The sequence below is a fragment of the Balaenoptera physalus genome (genome assembly GCF_965194825.1).
Source record: "Balaenoptera physalus genome assembly, chromosome: 5".
Lineage (NCBI taxonomy): Eukaryota > Metazoa > Chordata > Mammalia > Artiodactyla > Balaenopteridae > Balaenoptera > Balaenoptera physalus.
The window spans coordinates 60,580,779-60,587,026 of record NC_138884.1 but is presented as its reverse complement, the minus strand read 5'-3'; the positions used below and the strand labels follow the sequence as shown (position 1 = coordinate 60,587,026).

Genomic DNA, 6,248 nt, shown 5'->3' with positions numbered 1-6,248 from the left:
CACCTTCTAATTCTTAATTATGCTTTATTAGGCTGCTTAAAATGGATATTTTGTGAAATACAAGTTGCTGGACCAATCTCTGGAACTATTTTTATCATCTTGCATTTGGAATGACCATTGTGATACCATTTTATTTGACTGATTTTGGGAGGGGCAGGGAATTTTAGTGTTTTTGGATTTCTTTTTTTTTTTTTTTTTTTGGATTTCTTAATTAAAAAGCTGGGCTAAAGACATTCTGTGTAAATGTGATTTACTTACACAAGTATTCATGTAACTCTGGTGAAAAGGAGGACCCTATCTGCATAGGACATGTTTGTTCATGTAGTTAAGTTTTAATACTGCTTTGAAGCACCATGAACATAAATTTTGGGGCACATCTCTGAATCCTGTCTTTAGATAAACTGCAAAGTATGGATTACCATGCCAAATGGTATGAATATTTTTACGGTTCTTGATTCATATCGCCATATTGTATTCAGAAAGTTTGTACACTATTGTACACAAATGTCACATGCTTTCACTATCACTATGAATGATATATTTTTGATATTTTATAATTTTGCTTGCTCCTTCTTGTTAGCTGGCTGTTCATGGCAGCTTTGCTATAGCAATGGCCTTTTACCCTGACAACAGCAATTCATTCCAGTTTCCACTTTCTTTATATATTCCCAGAAGTAACCTTACTGTGCTGCTTCAGAAATATGAGAAGCTGTAGCACTACCCTCTGCTCAGAAGTCTAGGTCCCATATTATTCTTCTATTCTGTGTATGTTTGAAGTTTTCTATCGTATGTTCTGATGATCTCACATTTTCCCTTTGTCCATTTTCCACTGACATTAGAGTTTTTGTTGATTAAGAGCTAAATCACCTGGTCTGTCATGCCCAGAGTCAGAAATCTCCATTATTATTATTTTAATCTCTGTTTTAACTTTGGTTATGTGTTCTTTTTTCAATTCATATTTTTTTGCTCTCTCTGTCTCTCTCTTTAATTGAAATATAGTTGACATACAATATTATGTTAGTTTAAGGTATGCTACATAAAGATTTGACATTCACTTTCTCTCTCTTTTTTCCTGATCAATTATGTCAGAGATTCCGAAATTTTGTTAATATTGTTAAAGAAGCATGTTTTGTGTTTAATGAATTTATCTGTTGCATCTTTCATATTCCAGCAACTTCTGCTCTTATCCACATTACATATATTAGACCTCCTTCTGCTTTCTAATTTCCTTCTAATGCTCCCTTTGGCAGGAATTAGCTGACAAGAGAGAAATGCAATTTTCAGAGTCTCAATCCCAGCTTTACAAAATACAGAAAAGAAGAATGGATTTGGAGTTGAGAGATAATTGTTTAAGAACCAACTAATATGATCCAAATGATCCATTTTTGGAATTTAACTTTTATTTTCCAGTGGAGAAAAATAAAAAAATTATTCCCCCCCCCGGCCCTCCCCACTTTTCTCTCCTCCTCCTCCTCCTCTTCCATCTTTTGTTATGGCTCTAGGCACAGGTAAATAATGATTACATATAGAAGAATTGGAAAGGTTATACTATTCAAGTCTTTCTTGGTATATATTATATTCTTAAAACTGCATTTGCTGCAAGATTTAGTGAACTGCTCTTGAACTAACAGCATGGTGAGTGCTAGGAGCCAGGTGCTTAAGTCAGATCTGGGTTTGAATTCTGGCTAACTTACTAACTGGGTCTATGGCCTTGGGTAATTTACCTAACGCCTCTAAGCCTCAATTTCCTTTCTTTGCTGTGAGGGTTAAGTGAAATAATAGTTGTAAAAGTCAGTTCTTGGCACATAATAAGGGCTCAGTAAATGCTAGTTTTTTATTATAATTATACATACCAACCACTGTGGAATATTTTTCCCCTCATAGAAAACACAGCAGAAATGCCTATCATCTATTAACGCCCTGAAGTCCAAAGGTAGAAGAACTTAATGTTTAAAAGCTACCATGGCCATGGAGTGAACATTACGTGAAAAAACAAATATTTGGATAAACACCAAGAAAGCCACAGGTGGTTAAAATATTAGCTGGCTGCCAAAATAATTCAAGTTGCTTAATGTTGTACAAAGGCAATGCAAAAATACTCTTTTTAGATGTGTAATATCTTTACCTTTAAGTTCTTTCTAAGGTATCTAAGAATTAGGGAAATAAGATATTTTTATATCATAAGTGCATGAGTTATACTCACCTTGAGAGATTTTTGATTCCTAGAAGTCAAAGAAAAAAAATTTTTTACAGTGTTATTTTTTCTTTTATATGAATACATTACTTGTAAATTTCTTGCCTTATAACTTATGGATCATTTAAAATGCATTAGGCATTTAAATAACTGTCTGCAAGAAGCAGCAGCAATTCTGTTGGACTCCTGGCCCCTATTGAAACTGGCTAGCTTTCTTTGCACAAGCCTATATGCTAAGTAGCAGTCAAAGACCTGTGTAATTAATTCAATTCTGTTCCACAAACTTGATCTGAGCACCTGAAATAGGCCAAAGGGATTTGCAAACAGGACTGTTATCCATGAACCAAAAGGCTACGTGTGCATGTGTTGCTGGAAGAAGACAGCAGAGCACACCAATTGAAACCACCATTAGGGGCAACCATTTAGTAAAGGACCAGACATCTGGGGACACATAATTTACTAATAGTAATTAATGTAGAACTTTTTGGTTAATTAAAGATAATGTTTCTGAAAATTCCAGGCCTTTCTTTTGAGTACTCTGTGGTATTTTCCAACTTATTTTCTTCTTTTTATCGCTTTCTTGCTAAACTTGTTTTTTTTTCCTCTCAAACTCTGATTTGCATTAAGCTTGTAGAATTAAATTAAGCCTGTTTAATATTGCTGCTAATCAGACACTTGCCACAATTATAATTTCAGTTGCCTTTGGATTGTGATTCACAACCAATTAAGTTAAAGTAACATTAATGTACTCCAACTTTGTCTGCCTGCCAGCACTGTGATGTGAGAGAGGCTGGTAATCTTCAGGTTTTACAGATGATGACTGAGGATCAGATAGGTTAGAAAACCATCAAACTGCAGAGCAGTTTAAAGCAGACCAGAGATTAGAACTCAGGCTCCCTAACTCCCTGTTCAATCCCCTTTGTATACTCAACAGAATTTTGTCACCGTTTAACTAATGTTACAGAGCCTTCCCACATACCCCAAAGAGCAAATGAGAGATTTAAGTATTCTAGTGTTTGGTCGCCCTGTCAAAATGCATTTGCATCATTTATCTTTTGAAAATTTTCTTGGAGTGTGTTTAATAGAAACAAGATTGCTTTAACTTTGTTGTAAGAAGCCATCTGGAGCTCTTGGTGTACACAGTGTAACTGGGTAAACATTGGAAATAATTTGTAAATTGACGAGACACCAGATAAGATGAAAAACAAGAGATTAGGAATTTATATAAAGAAAATCCTTAGAATATATATTTTTTTCTATTTTAAAAATAATGTTCTTCTATAGAAGTGCTGTAACTACATTATAGAATATCTGGAAACTTCAATGGGAGAAAAATTCTGGTTCAGTTCTAGAAATGTAATCACATCACTCCTTTGCTTTCCAGTTTACACTCTCTCCCCCCATATATCTACTTTAAAAAAACACAGTTATACTCACAGTACACATATAATTTCCATTCTGACTTTACTTAATGTCATAACATGCATATACTTTCAAGTGAGAATATCCAAAAGGAAAAGTTAAATTTTCAAATACTTTAACTGTGAGTCAGTTATAAATTGGTCACTGAAAGGATTACGTTTTAAACATGAAAGACTTTTAAGTGAAAGTTATTAAGCCAAAGTGAGAAGATAATTATAAAATAGGGCTTACTATTAAAAATGAAATGAAACATATTTTTAATGTAAAGCACTTAACAATATAAACCATGTGTCTTTTAATTTGGCAATTCTCTAATTTGCCAGGAAAGTTTTTTCTTGTGCATTTCCATGTGCAAACATTTTTTCCTAGTTAGCCTAAAACACCTAACTACTATTTTTTGGGGGTTGGTGGAATTTGGACTTATGGAAAGAATGTAAAGGGAAAGAAAAAAATGATATCGTATGATGTGTAGAATTTGTTTTAAAATAATTCATTAGAAAAAGGTGAGTTACAGATTAAACAACACCAAAAATGTTGATAATTTCTGAACCTGGGTGGGTGATACATACATTTTATTATTTTCTTTACTATTATGTAATTTTGCACATTTTAAATAACATGTAAAAACAAAATAGAGTGGTACAACTTTTTTCTGCCAGGAAGAATTCTTAGAATGGTTTGAAATCTAGGTTTGGCTGAGAAAGAAAAAAGAGTTTTCCAAGTTCTTAGTCCCCATGAATATCAAGAACCAGATCTGACAGACTCTGATCATAGAGGTTCTTCCCAGCTTTGAAATGATACTGCCTCTAATGATGATGGCTATACCATGAGGCTTACTATTCTAGAGTGGAAGAGGGATTTGAAGAAAGAGGAAAGCCTGAATTTGCCTATTAAGTCCCCAGGAGATTGTGAGAAGTAGATAACAAGAGAGCCACGGATACATTTGTCCTGACCTCCCCTCTCCAGGCTGAAATCCTGGAGGGGAGATGTGTTAGATCATTTGAGGGCATAGGGACATTTATTCTGGTGAGTGGGTGTTGAGAGCAGAGGGGTTTTTGCTCCATTCCCCTAGTCAGCTGGGTGTCCACTGGTCTGCAGGGAGGCCCTGCTCCACATGGGGCAGCCCTAACAGAGTAAATGGGTGGAACAGTGTGGATGAGCCGAGATGTGGTACGCTTCGCAATTCTAATCCTCCCTCTCCATAGCTGTAGACTCAGGAACAGATAGCAAAGGGTCCAGAGATGGGTTCCTACCAACCACACCTCAGGGGCAGTGCACGTCTACAGTACGTGTGCAGACCTCCCACTTTCCTCAATGCCACAAGGGCACATGAACCTCTTCATTTATACAGCTTGATGCCATTTAGGGAAAATGCTGGGGTGAGGGCAACTTGAAAGACTAGCCATTTAAACAAAACAGACTGAGTTATGAAGCAGATTATTTAAAGTAGGAGAAATAAAAACACTGCTATGGACTGAATTGTGTCCCCCACCAAAATTCATTTGTTGAAGCCCTAACCGTCAATGTGCTTGTATTTGCAGATGGGACATTCGGGAGGTAATTTGGTTTAGATGAGGTTATGAAGGAGGGATCCTCATATTGACATCAGTACACTTGGTGCCTCTCCCTCTCTGCCATGTGAAAACACAGAGAGATGACCACCGACAAGCCACAAAGAGCTTTCACAAGCCCCTGATCATGTTGGAACTCTGATCTAGGACTTCCAGCCTCCAGAACTGTGAGGAAACAGATTTATGTTCTTTAAGCCTCCTCGTCTATGGTATTTTGTTATGGCAGCCTGGTCTGACTAATACAGATACTGTAATTCAAAAATTAAAAATTTATCCCTTTTCCTACTACTCAGTGGGCAAAGAACTCATGATACTTACAGAAAACAAAAAAGCTATATTTTTATCACACATCTGAGTATAGTGAGAATAAATTTTTCATGCTGCTACAGAAATATACATATATGGTAATTATTCCAAATTATGTAAAATTGTTTACCAAACAAGTAAGCTTGTCTCTAACCTAGCTTCTGGGATTCCATTTCATCATCCCAGAAATTATTCTTCTTTTAGAAACATTCTGTTCATATGTAAATATATTTTTCTTTGTGAGAAACTGCCAGTTGTACATCAGTATCTATTCTCCTTTCTTCCTGTAATAATAGACTCTCAAGTTTAGCTGGGAACACCTAGCTAATGACTGCATTTCCATCCTTCCTTGGGACTAGGTTTGTCCATGTGACTATATGTCAACGGAATGTGAGTAAAAGATAAAGTGGGCCTTTTCTAGGTACATCTTTCAACGGGATGTGATTAAAAGATAAAGTGGGCCTTTTCTAGGTACATCTTTCAAAGGGAAGAGCCTATTTCCCCCCAGCTCTTTCCCCGTTTTCCACTAGTTGGAGGATGGAGAGAGTAGAACAATTGCTTTGAGTCCAGAGATAGGTGGTATCATGTCAAGGATGGCTACCTTATCAGTCCCAGACTGCTTATATCTGGATGTTACTTTAGAGGAATTAAGTTTGTATTTTAGTTGAGCCACTGTATTTTGAGGTCTTTCTGTTATAGAAGATTAGTGCCCTAAATAATAGTATACGTATTTTTTAAAGAAAAACAAACAGAAG

The 6,248-nt window shown here is 35.9% G+C and overlaps 1 long non-coding RNA gene across 1 annotated transcript; it reads left to right on the top strand.

Annotated features, from left to right (window-relative positions):
- The first annotated feature begins 204 nt into the window (after positions 1-204).
- On the top strand, positions 205-6,033 carry LOC309661912. Its single transcript, XR_014264363.1, has 2 exons — positions 205-5,914; positions 5,965-6,033. It is a non-coding gene; the product is annotated as an uncharacterized lncRNA (long non-coding RNA).
- Positions 6,034-6,248: the final 215 nt, after the last annotated feature.